This window comes from Notamacropus eugenii, chromosome 1 (genome assembly GCF_028372415.1).
Source record: "Notamacropus eugenii isolate mMacEug1 chromosome 1, mMacEug1.pri_v2, whole genome shotgun sequence".
In the NCBI taxonomy this organism is placed as follows: domain Eukaryota; kingdom Metazoa; phylum Chordata; class Mammalia; order Diprotodontia; family Macropodidae; genus Notamacropus; species Notamacropus eugenii.
The window spans coordinates 264,696,215-264,708,919 of record NC_092872.1 but is presented as its reverse complement, the minus strand read 5'-3'; positions in this window follow the sequence as shown (position 1 = coordinate 264,708,919).

The window sequence follows — 12,705 nt, the reverse complement described above, 5'->3', positions numbered from 1 at the left end:
TCCAGAATAGGAAGAGACCTAATGAAGAGAAATGCTAGGGTAGGTGGTCTAGCTCTACCAGATCTCAAATTGTATTATAAAGTAGCAATTATCAAAACCATTTGGTAGTGGTTAAGAAACAGAAGGGTAGACTAGTGGAACAAGTTATGTACTCAAGACACAGCAGTCAATGAATCTAGCAATCTACTGTTTGAGAAACCCAAGGACTCCATCTTCTGGGATAAGAACTCATTTTTCGACAAAAAATTGCTGGGAAAACTGGAGAACAGTGTGACAGAAACTGTGCATATACCAACGCCTGACCCATATACAAGAATAAAGTATAAATGGATACCTGATCTAGGTATAAAGATTGATACTATACATACATCCAAATAACGATTTATTTAGCAATGCATGCAATTACAAAACAAATCAGGGACAAAATTCTTTTTTTTTTTTTTTTGCAGTATATAAGGGGACTTGATTTTTTTATTATTTTATTTGTTTTCAGTGTTGTACACTCACTTCCATATATCTTAGATTTTTTTCCCCTCCCTCCCCGTCCTTTGCCACTACCTCCCCACTCCCTCTTTGAAAGGGCATACAACTTTATGTGGGTTCTAAACGTACATTCCTATTAAATACATTTTCACATTAGTAGTGTTGCATAGAAAAATTAAAATGAATGGGAGAAATCATAAAACAAATTAAAACATAATACAAAAGAAAATGATTTGCTTCATTCTGTTATTGAATTCCATAGTTCTTTTTCTGGATGTAGAAGGCATTTTGCCTTAAGAGACCACTGGGAATTTTTTAAGTCTTTGCATTGCAATGAAATACTAAGTCTTCCAGAAAAATTCTTTGCACACTGCTGTACACAAAGTTCTCCTGGTTATGCTCCTTTCACTCAGGAACAGTTCATGTAAGTCTTTCCAGGCCTCTCTGAAGTATTATAAAGTAATATAATTATAAAAATTAAATTCCTGTTCATCATTTCTTGTAGCAAAATAGTATTCCATTACATCTGAGGAAGCTAGGTGGTGCAGTGGATAGAACAACAGTGCAATAATCAGGAGGACCTGAGTTCAAATCTCACCTCAGACATTTCACACTCACTAGCTGTGTGACCTTGGGCAAGTTACTTAACCCCAATTGCCTCATCCTGGGTCATCTCCAGTTTGCTGATCTGGGGCTTTCTGGGACAGCTCCCTGCACTGGTCCCCTTTAGCCACAGGATGAGGGACCCTCCTTAGCGATTTTCCTAATCTCACATACTAAGAGACTGTTTGCCACTTCTGCTGATCCCACTGTTCCAGGATTTTTTCTGGGGAAATATTTTATGATTCTTTCAAGGTCATCAAGCGGAGGGGGAGAGCATTTACTGATCACTCCATCATTTTTGTTCCTGGAAGTTCAAGTAGGTGACTTATAGGCATTTAATCTGCAGGCTGATAGTCTCAGAAGCAGCCACTGCAGATACCTGGGGCTCCGTTGTGCTCATTTGTTTGATTCTGCTGGACTCCCATCCTGGGCTCATATCCCTGAGATTCCACAGTACAACCACTGCCTGAGAATACTCTGGGCTTCCTGCTGGGCTCTGCCACAGCTGGGACACTCTGATGCAGCTTGTGTGCTATGCACTGTGTGCTCCTCCAGCTCTGTAGAACAGATCTTATCCATCAACCTTCTAGTCTGTCCTGGGTTGTGAATCTGCTACAGTCTGTCTCCTCTTGGATTCTGTCACTACAAAATCTGGTCAGATTCTCTTTTTAGGGGTATCTGAAGGAATTTGTCTAAGAGCTTAGGTGAGTAGTTGCTCTCACTCCACCATCTTAGTTCTGCCCCCCAAAATGCTTATATTCTTAAAAAAAATATCTCTCAATCCACCCCTGCCCTAAATTCAGTTGTAGTCACAGTAGTTGTATTTAAAACTTTCTCATTTTAAATCATTTCCTTCACCCCAAAGGGGAGAATTCTAATTCTAATTTCAGTAGGATTGTTGAAAAGCAGAAGTGATGCCAACTTTGTAAATATATTTTTTTGAAAAAAATATATTTACCTTACTTTCCCATCCCCCCATATCCAGCACTCCTCCTTCTCATACCCAGAAAACTTTCCCTAAAATCAAAACAATCTGGCAGGTCTCCTAAAGACAGACCAATAACCCTAAGTGTAACACTGGCTTTTAACTTTCCCACAGGTGTTTGCGTTTTTACCTGAGATTTTATTGACATCAATGTATAGACAACACAGCCCAATGTTCTGATTCTCGAATCATAATCATCAATATTATAGATAGGCTTTTTGAAGGCATGGGAGAACCTTCTGTGTTGCCCGAAAAGTACACATTAAATGGAATGTCTGTTCAATTAGCATTTTAATAGCTTCAGTTGCTCTAGGTAAATAGTTTCTCCTTTGGTTGTATTGTGGCACTTGACATATATGGAAGAAAACATTACTCTGAGAAGAGTTATCAGTTTTTTTAGAACTCATGTTCTTAGCCCCTTGTGCTCCTTGTTACATACACTATTCTATAATGAGTGATGTGATGGAAGTGAAAGCTCTAGGTGAGAGCTCACTCGGCCAGTTACTAAGCAGGAGGCATTGAACAAGTCCCTTAACCTCTAGTAGCTTCATCTTAGTCTCTTGTAAAAGATAACTTTCGACTAAATTATCTCTAAAATCACTGTAACTTCAAAATGACCTCGTTCTAAGAAAAAGTTTCAGTTTTCACCTTTAAGTCCCACCTACAGATTGCTGCCAAATTCATTTTCCTAAAGCATAGCTCAGATCTTATTCCTCTGCTCAAAAATTTTTACTGACCCAGGTTGACTGTTAAATAAAGTTCATAATCTTTGTCTTGGCATTAAAAATGCTCCACATTCTTGAGCAAATTGACATTTTAGTAAATCCATTGGTGGCATAGGGGATAGAGAGTTGATTTTGGAGTCAGGGAGATCTTAGTTCAAATCTAGTCTCAGACACCTACTGGCTGTGTGAGTCCAGTCAAGTCATTTGGTTTCTGTTGGCCTCAGTTTCCTCATCTATAAAATGAGATAATAGCATGCAGCTCACAGGATTGTAAGGATTAAGAGATAATAAAAAAAGCACTTAGCACAACACCTGGTACATTGTATTCATTATAAAAAATGCTTTATTCCTTCTTTCTCTGTTACCATTTCTTGTCTCTTCCCCTAGATGAATTCTGTACTGATCTACCCATGCTTCTTTCTTACCTGAATCCTAGGCTCCTTCTCCCACATTCCCATCTCATCAGCTTAGACTCCTCATCTCATAGTCTCCCCCTAGTCCAATCTTAGACTTCTGCTTCCATAGGACTCTCTTACCCAAAACTTTTCCTTTCATACTATTACCCTAGATGAATAATAGACTCAAACCAAAATTAAATCCTTGATTTTCTCCTAATATGACCTGTACTTGAAACACATCCCACTTCCTTTTATGCTTATTGAAATTATGCAGTGATAAGGAGGTTGTACTAACAGTGGGCAACATTTAGTTGTTCTTTACGTAAGGAGTTTTGCTGTAATTATCTATACTAGAGAAGTCTTTATTTTATATTTCAAAACACACAAATACTGAATATTAGGGTATGTTTTAGGTACTTAAAAAGTGTTATATGAACCATTAATTCTGCCTTACCCCCTCACCTCCCTTACCTTTGACTATCTCTTGTGATCTCAAGATTATAGAAAATGTCTTTCAATGATATTTCAGCAAATTTTTGTTCAATGCCTATAAGGTGTTAAAAACTCTAGATTAAATGATGAAAATGAAATGGTTACTGCCCTCAGAGAGTTTAAATTGGGAGAATGGGACATGGAAGTATGGAATAATACAATATAATACAATATACAAAGTGATTTCAAGAGGGGAAGACACCACTGATGTCCTACTCTCTAAGCTATGGATTTGGTGGCAAGAGGATATCAGGGCACAATATGGTGTCAAAAGGCATTTTTTTTTGGATAAACTCATATTTCCAGCAACTGGGCTAAGTTTGACAAGACTTGGTGAAAAAGCCAAGTGTTACAAAACTTTGTGGCATCAGTGATGTCCAAATATTCTGGATATACCCTGTTTTCCAGAGCTAAGGCTGAGCAAGTAGACTCTACCCTGAGCTTGGCATAACAGTAATCCTTTGTCCTCTAGATATCTCCCTCTGACAAAGTGTATTACTTGGGCCAGCACAAGGTGTTCACTGAGGGATTTAGCTCCCCCTATTTCCCAGAGCCATTCATTGCATATACACAGCCCCTGTTTCTTGTTACTGATAGGTACTACACTCCTATTACCATTAAACACTGATTCTGTAGCATGTAGAATAATCAAAACCCCTAATACTTGGGACAATACTATTTCCACAGGGCCCATGGAAACAGTAACTCAAGACATAAAAATGATTATGTCATAGTCCAGACCACTTATGTGTATAAGTATTGCCTGTACCCCCAACATGTTAAGCCCTCCTTCTCAGGAGGGGGACTTCCTTGCATGCAAGTTATTTTCCTCACTATGAGATAAATTATACAGATACTTTGTGTCCTGACACACCTGCTTCTAGCCTGCTCTGTTTGACTCTGGCCATTCCCAGTTAGAGACTGGCACAGTCTGGACCACATTCAAAATTCTGTTGACAATGCTTCAATAAGGACAGAAGTTCCAAAGACTCTAACAAAGTTAATCTCTTATTTTTAGGATGCCCCTGAGGCAGAGAAAGCTGTGCAGGCCTCCACACAGTTATTCCATTTAAGGGGATTTCTCTCACTTACTGGGTTTAAGCTGTGGTCATTACCTGACTCAAGTGGTAATGATAGCTGTTTTTTTTTTTTTTTAAGAGGAACAATGACATCACAAGATGATGGTTTAATTCATGGGTGAATTGGATTTAAGGGAGGCAGAGTTGCACAAAGTCATAAGCCTAGCTCTGTCTTCCAGAGTCACTGAGGTCCAGTGGCAAGGCAACATTCAAGACACCTGCTGATGAGCTAGTTTGCAGTGGATGACTTCAGCAAGGGTAACAATAGTACTGTTGACTGGGTTGAAAATAGTGAGGGCCTTCAGAGCTGAAACAGAGAGTCCCTTTGTTCCTCCAATCTTTGTGAACAAAGTCTTCCACAAATTCACTGTACCCATCCTGGATACGTATAAGTAATCAGTGATAATATAATAAATGATCATTTTTAAGTGCCTATTATGTAATATTCTAAGTACTAGGAATACAAGAAAGGCAAAAACAATTCCTACCCTCAAGGAGTTCACCTTCTAATGGAATAGACAAAATGTAAATGAATAGACATATACAATATTAACAGCATTTGATGGAGGGTCATCTAAGAGGGAAATGAATTGGCAGATAAGGAGACCAGGGAAGACCTCTTGCGGAAGATGGAACCTGAGCTGTATCAGGAAGGAAGCCAGAGGAGATTAAAGGAGAGGAAGGGACCAAGCACATGCAAAAAAAAACAAAAAAAAAAAATTAGTCTGAATCTGGATCCATTGTAGAGGCCAGGAGTTTCACTTTAAGTAACTTGAGACTTTAGTGTAAGGCAAGAATTTTTTTAGCATTTTTTTGTACTTATCTTTGGTATAGGATCACAGGTTCTTAGATATAGAGCAGAGAGTACCCTCAAAGGCCATTAAGACCAAGTGTTTTAGTTGCAGATGAGAGCAAAGTCTCATCAATGTGAACACTCCCCTCACCATGGATATCAGGACATACCACCTCCACTCCCAACATTCTGTGTGATTCTTGTCCACGTTTAGCCAGAAGTTCATGACAGAAGAACCTGCAAGTGCTCTGAAAGCCTCTCTCTGGGTGCCAAATGCTGCATACATGTCAGCCCAGCACTCAGGCTCTCCTTTGGCATTTCCTTCTCCCTTTCCCAGTTCAAATCCTTTTCCCTATTATACATTTGTGCTGATATCACAAAAGACACATCTTTTCTTGAACTTCTTTTCAAGTCACCTATGTGTCCCAAGTGTGTCCTTTTAAGGTTCACTGGGTCAACAGTAATTTTGTTCCTGATATGTTTTTGTGCAGACTCTGCATTTGTCTTTCCTGGGCTCCTACAAATGGGCTTGTTGGCAATGTAAAATGCTAATTAAGAGGAGATTCCAGAGCATAACATTTTATTTCTAATGGAAACAAAATACTATGCATTCATAGGAAGAATCTCAGGTTATGAGTTCACAAATCTTTTCTTTGTTTGTTTGTTTACTTCAATTGAGCAAGGACTTGAGAAATTGTTGTTCATCCTTGTTTCAAAGAAGATCAATGACATCACAAAGTGATATCTTGATTTGCATAAATTGGATTTCAGTGAAGTGGAGTTGCACAAAACTGTCAGCTTTACACTGTCTCTTGCAGAGTCATTGAAGTTCAGTGATGAGACAAAACTCAGGACTACTGGCAATGGCCCAGCCAATGGCAGTGGATAGCCTTGGCATCTTTGAGGCCTGGCCAAGACAAGTGCTCCCCAGGGCCTGCTTCAGCTGCCTTTATGGCTATTGCAACAAATTGTTCTCATCTGCTCATTCTGCTGAATGAAGTCTTCACATGCTTGTAGTAGACTTCCCCCTAACTTACAACTAGCCTCTTTGGTATGAGGGCTTGCCAAGCCCTTACCAAGGCTGTTCATCAACATTTAGTGTCCACTTTTCATCCAAGTCTCACCTGTGGCTCCAAGAAGCTCAAAAATGTGCAGCAGCCACACATCACTAAAACTGCCTTGGCAGATGGCTAACTGAGGGTGAGGCTAAATGACAGGCCTGAAACCCATCAGTGAATTAGAGTTTAGTGGAGTAAATACCAGCTACTTGACAGGAACTATGTAAACATCATAAGAAAAAAAAACCAGTATTTTTTTTCCTCTTGTTGAGTTTACAATGGAAAAATAAATATGAAATGTACATAATTAATAAAATCATTTTTGATAGACTGCATTTGTGTTGGCTCACTCAAGTTGTCTAGTCTACTAGTGAATAAAGCTTGACAAAAATTCATAAATCATTGAGAATCCAGAATTTTTTCTTTTCAATTAATTAATTTTTGGTTTTCAATATTTACTTTTATTAAGATTTTGAATTCTGAATTTTTTCCTATACATCCCCTCTCCCTTCCCTAAGATAGCATGTGACGTGATATAGGTTATATGTCTATATCATATTTCCACATAATTATTGTTTTAAAGAAGAATCAGAACCAAAGGAAAAAAACAAAAAAGAGAAAATAGTATGGTTCTATCTGCATTCATAATCCATAGTTCTTTCTTTTGATATGAATAGCATTTTCCATGGTGACTTTTTTGGAATTCTCTTAGGTCATTGCAGTCTTCAGAATAGCTAAGTCTATCAAAGTTGATCATCACATAGTGTTGCTGTTACTGTGTTTAATGTTCTCGTTCTACTCGTTTCACTCAACATCAGTTCATATAAGTCTTTTCAGGTTTTTCTGAAGTTCATCTGCTCATTATTTCTTACGTTACAATAATACTCCATCGCATTCATATATCACAACATCTTCAATCATTGTTCAGTTGATGGACATGCTTTCAATTCCAATTTTTGGTTACCACGAAAAAGAGCTGCTATTATATATTTTAGTAGATGTGGGTCCTTTTCCAAATTTTAAGATCTCTTTGGGATACAGATCTAGTAGTGATATTGCTGGATAAAAGGATCCATACAACTTTATAACCCTTTTTTGGCATAGATCCAAATTGCTCACCAGAATGGTTGGATGAGTTTACAACTCCACCAATTAGTTTTCTAATTTCCCCACAACTCCAACATTTATCATTTTCCTGTTTTGTCATGTAAGCAAACCTGATAAGTGTGATATGGTACCACAGAGTTGTTTTAATTTGCATTTCTCTAATCAGTAGTGATTCAGAGCATTTTTTCATATGACTATAAATGGCTTTAATTTCTTCATTTAAAAACTTTTTTTTTTTGTGAATTTCTCTTCTTTTTTTTTTCTTTTTTTTTTTTATTTAACTTTTAACATTCATTTTCACAAAATTTTGGGTTACAAATTTTCTCCCCTTTTATCCCCTCCCCCCCAAACACCAAGTATTCTAATTGCCCCTGTGACCAATCTACTCTCTCTTCTATCATCCCTCTCTGCCCTTGTCTCCATCTTCTCTTTTGTCCTGTAGGGCCAGATAGCTTTCTTGACCCCTTTACCTGTATTTCTTATTTCCTAGTGGTAAGAACATTACAGTTGATCCTAACACTTTGAGTTCCAACTTCTTTACCTCCCTCCCTCTCCACCCCTTCCCTTTGGAAGGTAAGCAATTCAATATAGGCCAAATCTGTGTAGTTTTGCAAATGACTTCCATAATAGTTGTGTTATATAGGACTAACTATATTTCCCTCCATCCTATCCTGTCCCCCATTACTTTTATTCTCTTTTGATAATATCCCTCCCCATGAGTGTTGACCTCGAATTGCATTCTCCTCCCCATGCCCTCCCTTCTGTCATCCCCCCCACCCTGCTTGTCCCCTTGTCCCCCACTTTCCTGTATTGTGAGATAGATTTTCCTACCAAAATGAGTGTGCATTTTATTCTTTCCTTTAGTGGAATGTGATGAGAGTAGACTTCATGTTTTTCTCTCACCTCCCCTCTTTATCCCTCCACTAATGAGTCTTTTGCTTGCTTCTTTTATGAGAGATAATTTGCCCCATTCAATTTCTCCCTTTCTCCTCCCAATATATTTCTCTGTCACTGCTTGATTTCATTTTTTTTTAAAGATATGATCCCATCCTCTTCCATTCACTCTGTGCACTCTGCCTCTATGTATGTGTGCGTGTGTGCATGTGTGTGTATACTCCCACCCAGTACCCAGATACTGAAATGTTTCAAGAGTTACAAATATTGTCTTTCCATGTAGGAATGTAAACAGTTCTACTATAGTAAGTCCCTTATGACTTCTCTTTGCTGTTCACCTTTTCATGCTTCTCTTCATTCTTGTGTTTGAAAGTCAAATTTTCTTTTCAGCTCTGGTCTTTTCATCAAGAATGCTTGAAAATCCTCTATTTCACTGAAAGACCATTTTTTTTCCCTGAAATATTATACTCAGTTTTGCTGGGTAGGTGATTCTTGGTTTTAGTCCTAGTTCCTTTGACTTCTGAAATATCCTATTCCATGCCCTTCGATCCCTTAATGTAGAAGCTGCTAGATCTTGTGTTATCCTGATTGTATTTCCACAATACTTGAATTGTTTCTTTCTAGCTGCTTGCGATATTTTCTCCTTGACCTGGGAACTCTGGAATTTGGCCACAATGTTCCTAGGAGTTTCTCTTTTTGGATTTCTTTCAGGTGGTGTTCTGTGGATTCCTTGAATATTTATTTTGCCCTCTGGTTCTAGAATCTCAGGGCAGTTTTCCTTGATAATTTCATGGAAGTTGATGTCTAGGCTCTTCTTTTGATCATGGCTTTCAGGTAGTCCCAAAATTTTTAAATTGTCTCTCCTGAATCTATTTTCCAGGTCAGTTGTTTTTCCAATGAGATATTTCACATTATCTTCCATTTTTCCATTCTTCTCTCTTTGTTCTGTGATATCATGCTTTCTCATAAAGTCATTAGCCTCCATCTGTGCCATTCTAGTTTTGAAAGAACTATTTTCTTCAGTGAGCTTTTGAATCTCCTTTTCCATTTGGCTAATTCTGCTTTTGAAAGCATTCTTCTCCTCATTGGCTTTTTGAGCCTCTTTTGCCAATTGAGTTAGGCTAGTTTTCAACATTTTTTTTGGTTCTCCTTTAGCAGGGAGCTGCTCTGCTTTTCATGCTTTTCTTTCATCTCTCTCATTTCTCTTCCCAGTTTTTCCTCCACCTCTCTAACTTGATTTTCAAAATTCTTTTTGAGCTCTTATATGGCCTGAGCCCATTGGGTGGGCTGGGACACAGAAGCCCTGATTTCTGTGTCTTTGCCTGATGGTAAGCATTGTTCTTCCTCATCAGAAAGGAAGGGAGGAAATGCCTGTTCACCAAGAAAGTAACCTTCTATAGTCTTATGTCTTTTCCCTTTTCTGGGCATTTTCCCAGCCAGTGACTTGACCTCTGAATATTTTCCTCACACCCACCTCGCCTCCTGATCCTCCCAGCCAGCGTTTGGGGTCTGAGATTCAAATGCTGCTTCCAGCCTCAGGGCTTTTGGCGGGGGCAGGGCTGCTATTCAGTGTGAGATTAAGTTCAGGTGCTGAGGTTGGGGCAGGGCCGCCTCTCAGGCTCAGTTCCCTCAGGAAGTTTATGCACAGACCTTCAACAATGGATCCAGGCTCCTGCCTGCTTGGGAAGCCCCGGTCTGCCGTCGCCCCTCAGCTTCTGTCTCCCAAGGGGGCTTGAGCCATGGGGGCACCCCACTCCCCCCTCGACCCGCCAAAGAGACTCTCTCATGGACCCCCGTCACCTGTGGGTGGAGGGACTTGTGCGGCCACTGGAGATCCCGTCCCTGAAGCCTGCTCGGATCTGTTCCTCTCGGTGCCACGGCCGCAGCAGGCCTAGGCTGGGCTCCGCGTCTGCAGCGCGACGGACCTTTTGCGAGAGGTTTGCAGGTCCCTCTGTGGGTGGAGGGACCCGCATGGCCGCTGGAGATCCCGTTCCTGAAGACTGCTCAGATCTTTTCCTTTCGGTGCCGTGGCTGTGGTAGGGCTGCCCTCAGCTCCCAGTCCTGGCGCCCAGTCCGCAGCGAAAAGGACCCCCCAGCGAGAGGTTTGCAGGTCCCTCCGGAACAGAAATCTCCCTTGCTCCAATATTCCATGGCCTCTGGGTGCAGAATTCGCCGTGAGTTACTCCCCTGTAGCCGTTCTGTGAGTTGTGGGTTCGGAGCTATGTGTATGTGCGTCTTTTTACTCTGCCATCTTGGCTCCGCCCCCCATTTGAAAACTTAATCCACAGTTCTTCTAGTCTTGTGTAAATATCAAAGAAGTTCCATGGAGTATAACTATTAAATGTTGTAATTTAAAATATAACTACATATATTCTTACTACTAGAAAGTTTTCTGCTGAGCATTTAACCATATATATTCATTTCTGTGAGTTGTATTCCATTCGAGTGGGTCCCTACATTTTAGAAAATAATATGAGAATTTGGAACATATCTTGATCCATGTAAACATTAAGGTGGTGGACTTAAAAACATTCATTGTAAGGGTATGTGGCTCATAGTTCTGTATGTTGGGCCTGAAAAAGAGAACACTTGAAGGGAGGGGTTTGAGTTGGAGGATGCAATGATAATAACAGTCTTCAAGTATTTGAAGAGGTATTCAACTTGCATGGAGGATTTCTATTTGGGGACATGGACCAGATTGTATATTCATCATGGTCCCTTCCAATTTTGAAAATCTATGATTCTACAGCTTATTCAAATTTCCCCCAAGGGACAACACAGGACAAGAGTGGGCATTGCAGAAAAGCAGCATTAGACTTGAGGTAAGCTGGGGAGAGGAATCAAACTCACCAACAATTAGAGTGGCCAAAAGTGAAATGAAGTTCGTTAGAAGGAAGTTACCATCTTTAGAGACTAGTGTTGTAAAGGACACTTCAGTTTAAGTTTAGATTGGACTAAACTGAGATTCTAGGATTCTGTTTTTAACAAATTCAGATAAAGACCGCATCATATAAAGAACATAACAGGGTACTGGGATATGTCAAGTAATCATTTTGTCATTTTACCTCCCTTTAAGACCTGCTGCTATTATTCACCATGGCATAGGAATGAACCTGGAATTTCAGGGTCTTTGGCAATGATGAACAAACTCTGTCAGGTCCTGAATAATCATGAGGCTAGGCATGTAATAGGCATATAATAGCTCTATAATTTGGTTTTATATCAAATAACCTTACTAATTGCAAAGAGAAGATGGGCCACCAATTGACAGGTATTTTTTAGCAAAAGTAATTGATGAAGACCAACATACTAAGTTATTTAGGGGTTACCATAAGCCATGTAAAGTGCACAAGATGTATGGTGCTACTGAGAAAAGCAATGGGTTTTATTCAGACAACCTGGATTTTTATCAGAGATCAGGTACTGCCTGCCTCTGTGAATACCTACAAATCACATCCCCTCCTGGGGCTTCAATGCCCTCTGCTGTCATCAGGGAGATGAACAAATTGCTGTCTTAATCAATTAATCAATAAATCACCAAAATTTAGTAAGCATCTACTTACTGTGTGCTGAACTTTCTTCTTAGCACTCAGGATACAAAATCAAGAAATATTTTTTGACCTCAAGGAGGTTACATTCTCTAGTGGAAACTTCTATAAAGTAAGAATTAAAGGAAAATATATAGAAACTTTATAGAGTTTAATTGGTGGAGGGGCATCAGCAGCAGGGGAAATACAAAAGACTTTTTTTTGCTGGCAAATGGCTTTTACATTGAATGTGAAAGACAGATAAAAGTTTCAAGAAGTCAAAGTGAGGAAACAGAATGACCTAAGCATGTTAGGTGAGTGGCCTCTGCAAAGGTGCAGAAATAGAAGACAGAGTGGTTTCCTTGGGGAAAAAAATAAACTCATCTAGAATAAGGAGTATGTAAAGCAAAAGTCATTAAGAGTAGAATGAAGAAATTCAAGTCAGGCTGTGAAGAATTTTTAATATCAGAGAAATTTGCATTTTGCCAAAGTGAATAGGAAGCCAATACACGAAAAACTGTATTCAGGAGGTAATTCTTTGAGGTGTGCTTCAGATCAGGA